The sequence below is a fragment of the Rosa rugosa genome, chromosome 7, assembly GCF_958449725.1.
Source record: "Rosa rugosa chromosome 7, drRosRugo1.1, whole genome shotgun sequence".
Classification (NCBI taxonomy): Eukaryota; Viridiplantae; Streptophyta; class Magnoliopsida; order Rosales; family Rosaceae; genus Rosa; species Rosa rugosa.
Window position 1 is genome coordinate 12,689,767 of NC_084826.1, and position 9,721 is coordinate 12,699,487.

Below are 9,721 nucleotides of genomic sequence, written 5' to 3' on the forward strand. Positions count from 1 at the left end.
GTGCTCTTGTTGGTAGAGGTCGTTCGGGAAAAGCAAAAGGATGTTAGGTGAAGAGTGAAGTGTTTTTTACTTGTTCCTTTTTTGAAAAAGGACAAAGCAAAAGTAGCTTTAGAAAAGTCTAAAGGTCTACAGTTGCAAATTTGGTGCTGATTCTTCACCTATTGCTTCACATGTTCTCATCTGTTTCAGAGTGGTGGCCAAAGACAAAGGAGTTGTTGTCTGCCTGGGCCATACGAGTGGTTGTCGCATTGTCCTCGACGTCTGTATCAACATACATCTTGTAGTGGTTGTCATTTTCAAGTCTTTCCACCCATTGCATGCATGCCATCGTCGAGTCTATCTCTTTTCTGGTGAGAGATAGGAATAGGTCACTGCTGACTACGTCAGGATGATCGTAAGCAGTGATGATTGTCTTTTCTCCTGCTGCCAGGAAGGTATTGTTGACATCTTCAGAGATGATCTTCTTGATGTAGTCTAAGGCCATGGCTTTCATCCATGGGATGCTTGAGTTTGGTTGGCCATTGTATGCTACACAGGCTGGTTGAAGATATTTTCTTTGAATAATTCTCACATAATGATATGGAGGAATATATTCAACCTCACCGTTTGCCTTCTGGATCCATTCTGGAGGAGTGGATCTGAACTTCAGTCGAAGTGTACAGTCATTTCTTCTGATATTTTTGACTGTGTTAACAATGATAGGCGGCAAACCTTTTAGATCATCATTCGTTTTGCTCCATAGATTATGGACAAAACCATTTTCAACAAGCCAAAGCTTGTGTTCTTGAGGATGTTCACTCTGAACATTAACCAGGTATCTTCCAACATATGCTCCTGAGACAATGAAGAGGGTTGGAGGAACAAGGTCTTCTGAATTGTGTCTTCCTATCAGATTGTGGAAATCATGCCAATCTGATTCATTGAGTGCCATGATAGGGACCCTAGCACTTTCTGGATGTTCAAGGAAGTTAATTTTTTCTTTCTTGACAGCACTCTGCTGTAATTCTTCAAACTGTGGCCTGCCGTTTTCATATAGTTCCTCAGCTAAGGCAAAGAGAGCTGGAAACATAAGACCACTGCTTCTTTCCTGAAAGGCAAATAAAAGGTTATCCAGAATTGCCTTCTGGTGGTAAGCAAGTCTCCTGCCGGTTCTGAATATAGGAGTATCGAAAGTTTGAAGTTCATAGTTAAAAACATTTATTACTCCTCTGGGAGTAGGTTTGCTTTTTGGCAAAGCAACAGCCGTCAACGGTCTTGATGAGCCTTTACCGTCTGCCGTTTGAGACGGGCTAGTCAATCCTTTACCCTGGGATTGATCAGTTGAGGCCAAGCCCTTTGGACTTAGCAGGAATCTCTTGAGGATTTTTTCTTTGGGATCCTCATTGGTTTCATGTTCTTTCCCAGCTCTTCTGCTTCTGGGATTACGACCTTCGTCGTCGTCATCATTTCTTTTGCTGAACATGGCTAATTCTCTTGTTAAGGCGTCTGGAAGATAGTTCTTGTTTCCTGCAATTAATTCAACAACATAATCATAATGGTTAAGGAATAATTGCCAGTTAGCTAGTCTTCCTCTGTCAGCAGCTTTATCAAGTTTGAAATTTTTGAAATTCTTTACTCTGGCACAATCAGTGCGGACAGTAAAGGGTTTTCCAAGGAAAGCTGGAGAATTTAAAATTGTTTTCTTGACTGCCAAAATTTCTTTTTCCCCTGTGGGATAATTCAGTTCTGCAGGGCTGAACTTGCCACTACAAAATTTACAGATCTTTTCAATGTTAGTTCCAGGCGCTTTCGCCAGAACAACACCGGACCAGTAATTATCACTCGCATCTGTTTGGAGGATAATTTCATCATTCTCTTCTGGTTGTTGAAGAGGAGGGAGGTTTTTGCAGAGATTTTTTATCTGCTTCACAGTTTTTTCATCATCTTCTGTGAAGTTCCATTTTCTTTTGGAACTCGTTTTAGGAGATAACATTGCTGTTAACCCTGAGATCTTGGGGATGAAATCTCTCCCATAATTTAGGATACCAAGGAATCTCTCTAGACTCTTAGCATCAGGAATTCTATCTGGGAACTTCCAGATCTTCTCAAAGATATGAGGATGAATTAATCTATTTTTCAGGAGATCTTTCATATCTTTTCTGAATTCTTTTTGGTCTTCCTCTTTGTACTGAGGAATGGCTTTGTCATGACAGATAGCATTCATGTCATGTAATCTTAATTCACAGACCACTAGGTCTTTTTCCCAAAACTTCTGAGGGTTTACATCATCGATGTTCTGCTCGAGTAGTTTCTTGCTTTTTTCAAGAGTGGGAATTTTCTGAGACTCAAGATTATTCTGAAAGTGCTTGAGGTAATGCTCATGGAGGAAACTAGCTTCTTCTTCTTTCCTAGTTTCTGCTTTTTCTTCTTCTTCAGAAGATTCTTCAACAAGTAATTCTTCTTGTTGTTTGATTTGGAGTATGGGTGCAAATTTTTTCGGTTTGTAGGGGTTAAGATCACCACTATTCTGTTGCGATCTCTGATATTGGGTAGTAAAGTGAGGACTTACCACACTTTTGGCCTGAGTAAGCCTATCAGCCCAGAACACCCGTTCTCCTTTTTTGAAGCCTATTGCTTCTTCCTGAATAAATCTCTGTTGGAGAATGAAATCATTACCCAACAAGAAATCTGCGCCTTGACCTTCAGATTGCCAGACGTTATGGATGGTGAATGTTCCTCCACCAATGGTGATGTGAACATTTTTTGCTACTTTATTCATGGTGAGATGGCTTCCATCAAAAGTAACACCAGTAGCTGTTTTCTTTTCTTCTTTCCAGAGGTTTTCTGGAATTGCAAATCTCTTTGCAACTGTAAATCCTGATCCATTATCTACAAAGGCATGTAGATGATATTTTTTATGATCAGGGAATTTTAGTCCAATCTCTATGTAGTTGCTGTATCTACTCGTAGAGACGACTTTTGATTGCTGAAGCTCATTTTCTTGAGCTTGTTCCTTTGGAATGAATGGTTGACATTCTTCTGGAACATTTTCCTGAGTGGGAGATTTATCAGAACTCCTGGTTTCTGTATCATCCCAGTCTGTAGGAATTATCTCTTTGCAGTCTGGATTTCTGAACCATGAGGGAGGGTCATATCTGACTCTATAGTCAAACTTGCCAGAAGGTTGGCCAAGTAGATCCCATGTTTCAGTGGCTGCTGTAGCTGCTTCTTGTCTTTCTAAAAGATGAGCAGTTTCTGGTGGTTTCACCATTTCTACCTTTTCTGGTATTTCGACCAGTTCAATATCTTCATCGATTTTTTCTTCATCGATGATTTCTTCCTTTATTTTTGAGGAAGATGGTTCCACTATTTTTTGGAACAAAGTTTCCACCTCTTTCTCTTTTTGTTCAGAGAAATATTCTTCATATTCTTGATCGACCAATTGGCTGACAAGGCCATTCTTGGTTTTTCTTCTTGCTTCAGCTATGAAGCATTCTTTGTGATAAGTCTTTTTTGACTCTTCACAAAACATAGGGAGACCATTCTTTTCATGACATAAGCAGTAGTCACAAACGAATGTACCAGGGTTCACCTGATAAGAAGACATTAAGGATTCTGTCTTGCTTTCTTCCCAGTTTTTGATTCTCAAAACATTCATTTGTCTGGATTCGAAGTACTCTACTTCAGAATCAGTCTCAGACTCAGATGAATCTTCTTCTTCGGACCAGGCAGAGTAAACTGACCTGTCGTCTTCTTCATCATCAGAATAGGCTATTTCGTAGCCTTTCATATTTGCAGTTTCTACTATATGCTCATATTCTTCAAAGAGAGCTTTAGTAGATCTTTTACCCTTTTCCGGGCATTCATTGGCATAGTGCCCTTCAGCTTTACATAACCAACATCTGCAAGCTTTCTTGCTGGGTTGTTGTTTATGCTGATGAGTATTCTTCTTTTTCTTGAAGAATTTCTTTTCAGGATTTTTCTCCTGTTGTTTCTTGTGATTGGAGCTTTTCTTAAACTTCCAATCTCTCTTCTTATTACCCGTGCTGAATCTTTTGGGGTAATATTTTTCTTTTCTTTTTCTGAGGAATTTGGATTCATGACATCCCCAGTTAGTGGGTATATCCAATATTCCATAGCAGAAATTTTCAACTCCTTTGAGTTGTTTCTTAGCCATCTTTGCTCTAAGATTGGCTTTGCATTGTTCTTTCAGTAGTTGCCGGATTCTGTCGGCAATTCCTCCAACTGAAAATCTTTCAATTGGTTTTTCTGCTATCCTTTCTCGCACAGCTGTTCTCCATGGTTCAGGGAGTTTCCTGTGCAACAGGTTGACTAGATCAGTGCTTTCTAGTTCACCAATTGTACAGTAATATTCTTGAAATTCATTCAAGTATTCTTCAAAATATCTCATGTCACAAATTTTGAGAGCATAGATATTTGATTTGGCCGTTTCTCTGGCCTTTTCACTCATATTTGCAGAATCTCCACAGAACTGATCGTACAGGGGTACTGCAAAATCATACGGAGATTTTGAAGCTTTGATATCTTCAAGCCATTCTTTTCCTCTGGCCGTTTCTTTGAAAGAGAAATAATATTTCTTTGCTACTCCTGTGAGAGTAGTTTCAAAGTACATCTGAAGATCAGGAGCTTCGAATTTTCCAAAGGTGAGAGCAGATGCCATCATCACGCTGTCTACCCATTGGTCAAGAGTTTTTCTCTTGTCTAGAGTTTTATCCAGATCTAACCAGATACCAAAATTGGTAATTGGTACTCTGGGTATCTTGTCCTCTGGGACAAATCTTTGAGAATTTCTTTCTCCATCTCTGCCCGTAGGGGCCTTCTGTATAGGGAGTTTCACCTTTCCTTTTTCTCTGGTGATGGAAGTTTTGGAACTTTCTCCTTCTTCCATTTCAACATCTTGGTAGGGAAGGAGTTTTCTTTCCTTTCCTGGATTGAAATTTTTCATTTCTTCGATTAGTTTTTCTAATCTTTCTGGATTTTCGCAAAATTCTGCTTCTTCATAGAGATCATAGAGCTTTTGTGCTCTAAGCATATTGACTGGTCTGTTTAGATCAGCTTCAAGGTCTTCTTCAGTAATTGGATCTTCAATAGTGGATTTTGTGCCACTAGTACTAGCTTCTCTAGTGCTGTAGCTTCTTCTGAGAAGATTTTTGTTTATCCTGATATTCTCAGGACAGACATCACTTTTTCTGTGATTGTCAAAATTTTGACTGATTTCTCCAGTCTTTCTGCTTTCATAAATTTTAGCTTTTGCACTTTCTGCTGGTAGCTTCGGACCAGATAATTTCCATTCAATAGGAAACGTTACTTCATTCCAAGTAACCTTGTGGATCTGTTGTGAATGGTTCTTCTGACTGGTGAGGAATCCAGTAGTAAGACCAGGGATGTTTGATATCCTTGTCTTTGGCTCTACTGTAGTACTCATCAGTTTATAGTATATCCTGTATACAATTGCCAATTCTTGCATATCATTTTTCATAGATATGCCATCTGTCTTGACTCTCAGTCGGAGACAGTGAGCTGCATCTTTCAAGCTGGTAGAGAAGTTGGGGAAGCAGTTGAAATATGCTACTTGGTTGCACAGAGATGCTTCAAGGGTTCCCAACAGACTGGCATGAAAATCTGTTAGTCTGTTGTCTTGTAAGACACACAGGACTGAACAGTTTATGCCTTCACGAGCTAGAAGCTTTATGCCTACTTGGACTGCTCCAATATGCATAAATTGATAATTTTTTGATCTGGCTCTAGCGACTTCAGCTGGAGTGATCATCAGTAGATCTGTTTCTCCTGTTGTAGAGGGGGTTGTAAATTCAAGTAATTTGAAATGATGGCTATCCATCAGGTCAAATGTTCCCCTTTTGTATATTTGCTTAAAATCTAGCTTTGGAATTGAGGCGTTTTTTACCTCATGCTCGATTTCATTGTATTCAAATTCTTCAGAATTTAGGAGTTGTACTCCTTTCTTTTTCCCGAAGATGCTCATCATATTGACATCTCGAGTTTCTTTCGGGTTTTCATACCGAATACTAGTAGAACTAGTTGAGGGATCCAGAAAAATCAAGTTTGGAACAGGATTCTCTGGTTTGAATCCATTAGCTTTCTTTTTTACTGTAGGCACTTTCTTGTCCTTCAGTATATTTTTCATAGAATCCAGCGTTTTTTGCTGTTCATTGATTTTTCTACTAACACTCGTTAGCTTTTCTTCTTCCGTTTTTGGAAGATCTTTGATATAATCCAGTTTGTTTTCCAATTTTTCTAATTGGTGGATTATAACAGGAATTTTTTCTAGATGTTCTTGATATCTAGACATCTCTTTCTGCAGGATCTGATATTTTTCATCAGAAGATTTTAATAGAGAATTCAGTCTCTCTATTATTAAATCAGACATTGTCCCCGTCGGGGATTCCCCTGCTGAGCTATTTTACAAGCTCTGATACCAGTGATTTGCGGATCTAACCAATGCTCAAATAATCAAGAGGTTTTTGTGTTTTTGCAGATAGCATTTAACTCAAGTCTGTCAACTATCGAAATTCTGGATAATAAAGTGCACTGTTTACCTTTGAAATAGAGGATGATTGCAACATCTGTATATATATTTAAACGAATAAAACTCTGATGGGCCCACCACGTTTCATCAAAACTTTTAAACAAATAAGGAAAACAGATAGCAAAGAAACCAAACAACTAAATTGATAAAGACAATTTAGAAAAAAGAGAAAAAGGGTACTATTGGAAGGGACTTTGATAAGATGGGTTGGTAAGAAAGGAAACGAGAAAGAGTTGTGTAAAGAGGAATAAAAATAAGACACTGGGGTGTATGAGAAGTATTCTCAGGAATCTGGGGTGTATGAGCATTAACCCTTGATTTTAACCAGAGCGCGGCGTTGTGGAGTTGAGAAGCCCGGAGGCGCATTAAATGGTCCATGTTTCTGTTGGACTGCCATGACAGACCAAAAAAGGAGGGTTGGCTGCAGTAGGGCTTGTCGGCTAGACCTAATAAAAATATGCAGTGATGTGGTGATGTTGACTGGGCCCCACGTGATGCTGCTATTCTGCAGCTTTCAATGTGAAAGCAATTTCAAGTTCGTGATGGACTTGCAGTGATGGGTAGTAAAAGAAATCAGAGCACTTTCTTCAAGTTCGTGATGGACTTGTTTAATTCAAAAAACGGAGCACTTTCTTCCTTTATGCTTATGATGGCTCAAAACATGTTGATGGGTAGTAGAAGACAAAACAAGTCTAAATTGTTCAGGTGGTTTGTGAAGTTTTTCGAAATTCGGGTTTCGGGTTTGGGGTTTCAAAGGAATACAGTGCAGGGAATAAACCTGCTCTGATACCAAGTAGAAAATAATAATTCGATATGTTTGGAATACTTCAATAATATTCACCCCCAAGAATAGGGTTTATAAAGTGATACAAGAGTAATCCTAATAAGAAACGATCTCCTACAATTATACAGAGAGACGAAATCTATATATACAAGGAAAGTAAATATTTACAGAATATTCTACAAATTGAAGCCTTCCTTGTAAAACCATAAGTACCTTTTCTTCATATCCTGGAAAATCCAGATGCAGGGTGAAATTAAGAAGACAGAAATGAAATCTCAGAAAGTTAATCATCAGAAAAACTTAGATGAATGTTATCAAAACCTTGCAGAATGAGTACCGAAATGTTACAATTCTGATGAACTGCTCCATTGCAAATAGCCTCGAAAACGTGCAATAAGATTAATGCTGCTACCAATCCAGAAATAGGTCTTTAGAAAAGAAATTCTAGATCGGGTGGATAGATAAATACTTGAGGAAATAGTGATAAACTGGTATTTAATACAAAAAGAAGGGTTTGCAATGAGAAACTTGAAGTAATAATAACCATCAATAGTTATAGCAGCAGTACTAATATATATTTTCTTGAATAAAGTTATGCATGCCACTAATCTCAGATTGCAGTAACGATAATGCATGGAGAGAGAGGGAAAAATAATCATTAAACTACTTTGGTTCTATTTTTCAATCCGCTGGTTCTCTAACCATCAATTCAAGCAAAACTCATTAAACTATAAGGAAACTGATTTCCTCAATAAAAATTGGCTGATGGGATGTATTAGCAAAATGATGCTATAATAACTTTTATTCCTCAATCACAATACCATTTCACAGTTGAGACTTGAACTAAAAGTTTATTTAATGAAACCCAGCATCATTGGTAATTGAGCTAAGTTGTCCAGGAGAAACTGCAAAACGAATAAAAACATCGATACAGAAATTGGTTATAAAAACATATAAGTTGTGCAAAAATTGTAGCAGAAGCTCGTAGGAATACTGGACATACAATTGACCAAGAATAAGAAGGTACTTACTCACACATACTGAGAGAACTTAAAAATAACCCAGCAAATAAACTGACATTTCTTTATGTTCACTCTGTTTTGCCTAGAGATTGAGCAAATTCCATGTCCTGAATAGCAACAGAACTATTATAGATTAGTAATAGTGTTGATGTACTGTTGAAACATAAATGCATCGATGATTGTTCAGGAAGAAAATACCTCTAAATGAGAAGGAGAAAGAACTCCTTCCAACTTTTGTGGATCTTGTAGGTGAATCATTTGATAGTCATAAACGTTTTCACACACATACATAAGTAATAGAAAAGAAAATTTATTCCACTATGTATAATAATCAAAGATGAGAGATTCTAGTCCAACTTGTGATTGCAAGGAGCTTTTTTTCTGTAAAGCTGGAATTAAACATGAAGTCGAAACTGGACATGAATTTGCATTGGACCTCTTGGTTAACCCAAACCATAACTTGGACCTAGGCTGCAATACACCTCCTTAATTGTTTCCTTACGTTCTCTTCTGGACCTATTGCCAATTGATGCCAATAGTTTGGCAAGGAATCCCTAGTAGCTCTTGTTCTTTTCTCTAACACGATTAGGGTCATCCATCTTTACCTAAACAAAAAGCACAGTAATTATTCTCTCTCACAATCCGAAGCAGCAACCGCTGGAGGAGCTTATGCCTCACGGGCACAAAAACGGCAAAAAGATGCAAAAATAATTAGAGAGAGAGCACATGACCTACCACTACCTTCAAGATTTTGACACTTCAGCAAGAGAAGACCCACTTCTTTGTCTGCAGGCTTCTAAATTAATTAATTACTCTTGTTTACACAATACTGTCTGCTAATTAAGCATTTCAATCTAAACAAATATTCATGGCTAATTTAATTATTTGTTCACCAGGGAAGAAAAGAACAACATTTAACCCCCCATAACCAAAACTGAAGAAAACAAAGCAGAAGAAGCTCTAATACTGTTTCCTTCATTTCCTTAGTAAAGCCTCCACCGTTAACCCAGTATTACAATTATTTCAGCTATATTTGTGACAGGACCCGCCCCGGATTTCACCATGAAATCCGAAGTGGCCCTGCGGGGCCCACTTTAGAAGAAATTCTACCAAAAATTTGGCGGAACTTCCTCTAAAAGTAGGCTACCCAAAACCTGTAGGAAAACATTTACACTTCTAAATCATCCATCCTTAATCTCCTGGAGCCATCTGCTCCCCCAAATCACAACTCCAATTTCACAAATATCAGTCTCAACCCAAAAACAATATTAATCTCATAGGTTATCAGAGCTATAATAATCCACTAGGTAACAAAGAAAACAGAAATAGAATGAGTACGCAGAAGCAATATTGTTGGCTATGCCTCGA

General features: G+C 38.1%; 1 long non-coding RNA gene across 3 annotated transcripts; it reads right to left on the reverse strand.

Moving 5' to 3' along the window:
* Positions 1-7,512: 7,512 nt before the first annotated feature.
* LOC133723598 (uncharacterized) lies at positions 7,513-9,067 on the reverse strand. 3 transcript variants are annotated; one of them, XR_009853143.1, is made up of 4 exons: positions 8,552-9,067; positions 8,363-8,460; positions 7,669-8,236; positions 7,513-7,558 (listed from the first exon to the last, which is right to left on the reverse strand). It is a non-coding gene; the product is annotated as an uncharacterized LOC133723598 (long non-coding RNA). The 3 variants fall into 3 exon arrangements; XR_009853142.1 differs by having other exon boundaries at positions 7,653-8,236; XR_009853141.1 differs by having other exon boundaries at positions 7,519-8,236; positions 8,552-9,059.
* Between the last annotated feature and the right edge of the window lie 654 nt (positions 9,068-9,721).